Source organism: Chamaea fasciata, unplaced genomic scaffold, assembly GCF_029207755.1.
Source record: "Chamaea fasciata isolate MVZ Bird 193981 ecotype frontalis unplaced genomic scaffold, bChaFas1.0.hap1 SCAF_294, whole genome shotgun sequence".
Taxonomy (NCBI): Eukaryota; Metazoa; Chordata; class Aves; order Passeriformes; family Sylviidae; genus Chamaea; species Chamaea fasciata.
Genome location: NW_027094379.1, coordinates 1 through 2,500, shown reverse-complemented (window position 1 = coordinate 2,500; position 2,500 = coordinate 1).

Below are 2,500 nucleotides of genomic sequence, written 5' to 3'. Positions count from 1 at the left end.
GGGGAGGGGAGGGCCCTCGCCCCACCCCTGAAGTCAACAACCGGACCGAAGAGGAACACGGCTCGCGGCCCTTTTCTCTCCTCCTCTCGGGCTCTGTCTCTCTCTCTCAACCCTTGTCTCTCTGTACCTCACACGGTTCTGTACCCATTCTCGATGGGCAAGACGGGGGGACCGGGACAGAGCCACGCGACTCGTCCCGCGTCAGGCGGCGCACTCTTTTTCCCTCCCTTCGCGCCGGCGACCGCACGCGCGGCCGCCGCTCTCGCGTCCGCCTCGGACACAGGCACTGCACCAGCCTGCGGGGATGCGGCCCGTCACACCCGCTCCCAGTAGACGGACAGACGGGTCCGAGGCCCCGAGCGCCTCCAAGACGTCGAGTCGACGCCACCGGGGCGCGGCGCCGGCGTGCGCCGCCGCCGACCTAGACGTAACCGGAGGATGGCGAGAACAGCGACCCCTTGGTGGACTTCCAGCCGCGCTGCGGAAAGCAGGTCTACCCGGCCCCCCCGCGGAAATCCGCCAAAGTCCAGCCGAAGCGGGGAAGACCTGGTCGCCGCGTCGCCGCCCGCCGCCGCGGCCGCCCCGCCGGCCTCTCCGCCGGCGGCCTCCCCGCCCCGGAGCCGGGTAAGACCTGGCCGGCCGGGGCCGCCCCGGAAGCGGGGCTAGACCTGTTCTCCGCGTCGCCGCCCGCCGCCGCCGCCGCCACCTCTCCGCCGCCGGCCTCTCCACCCCGGAGCCGGCTCGGCCTGGCCTTCCGGGACCGCCCCCGAAGCGGGGTAGACCTGTTCTCCGCGTCGCCGCCCGCTGCCGCCGGCCTCCCCGCCCCGGGGCCGGCTCGGCCTGGCCTGCCGGGGCCGCCCCCGAAGCGGGGTAGACCTGTTCTCCGCGTCGCCGCCCGCTGCCGCCGGCCTCTCCGCCCCGGAGCCGGCTCGGCCAGGCCTGCCGGGGCCGCCCCCGAAGCGGGGTAGACCTGTTCTCCGCGTCGCCGCCCGCTGCCGCCGGCCTCTCCGCCCCGGGGCCGGCTCGGCCAGGCCTGCCGTGGCCACCCCCGGAGCGGGGTAGACCTGTTCCCCGCGTCGCCGCCCGCCGCCGCCGCCGCCGCCTCTCCGCCGCCGGCCTCTCCGCCCCGGAGCCGGGTAGGCCCGGCCGGCCGGGGCCGCCCCGGGAGCGGGGCTAGACCTGTTCTCCGCGTCGCCGCCCGCCGCCGCCGCCGCCGCCACCTCTCCGCCGCCGGCCTCTCCGCCCCGGAGCCGGGTAGGCCCGGCCGGCCGGGGCCGCCCCGGGAGCGGGGCTAGACCTGTTCTCCGCGTCGCAGCCGCCCGCCGCCGGCTCTCCGCCGCCGGCCTCTCCGCCCCGGAGCCGGCTCGGCCTGGCCTGCCGGGGCCGCCCCGGGAGCGGGGCTAGACCTGTTCTCCGCGTCGCCGCGGCGCCGCCGCCGCCACCTCTCCGCCGCCGGCCTCTCCGCCCCGGAGCCGGGTAGGCCCGGCCGGCCGGGGCCGCCCCGGGAGCGGGGCTAGACCTGTTCTCCGCGTCGCCACCGTGGCCGCCCCGCCGGCCTCCCCGCCGCCGGCCTCACCGCCCCGGAGCCGGGTAGGCCCGGCCGGCCGGGGCCGCCCCGGGAGCGGGGCTAGACCTGTTCTCCGCGTCGCCGCCCGCCGCCGCCGCCGCCACCTCTCCGCCGCCGGCCTCTCCGCCCCGGAGCCGGGCAGGCCCGGCCGGCCGTGGCCGCTCCGGGAGCGGGGCTAGACCTGTTCTCCGCGTCGCCGCCCGCCGCCGCCGCCGCCGCCGCCTCTCCGCCGCCGGCCTCTCCGCCCCGGAGCCGGGTAGGCCCGGCCGGCCGGGGCCGCCCCGGGAGCGGGGCTAGACCTGTTCTCCGCGTCGCCACCGTGGCCGCCCCGCCGGCCTCCCCGCCGCCGGCCTCACCGCCCCGGAGCCGGGTAGGCCCGGCCGGCCGGGGCCGCCCCGGGAGCGGGGCTAGACCCGTTCTCCGCGTCGCCGCCGCGGCGCCGCGACCTCTCCGCCGCCGGCCTCTCCGCCCCGGAGCCGGGTAGAGACGGCGTCCCGGGGCCGCCCCGGGAGCGGGGCTAGACCTGTTCTCCGCGTCGCCGCCGCGGCGCCCCGCCGGGCTCTCCGGCGGCGGCCGGCGGCCGCGCCTGGCCCCCGAGCGGGCTAGACCTGGCCTCCCGACGAGGCCGCTCTCTCTCGCGACCAACACCTATTTTCGACCGACTCCTCTCTCCCCCCTCCCCCCTTTCTTTTTTATTATTTTCTCATTTTTTACATGTGCTGGAAGAACGGCTCTCCCTCTGGCTCGGGACAAGAAGCTTTTCTGGGGAACAATACTCTCGGCAAACTGGAATTCATTTCCTTTCCCGCCCAGAGCCCTCCCGGCCGGCTGCGCCCCGCCCGGCCCTCGGCCCACTGACACGCCGTGCCGCCAAAAGGTCGTGGCCCGCCCGCCCCCTCCCCCCCCCACCCCCTCCCCCCCGGGATTCTACGC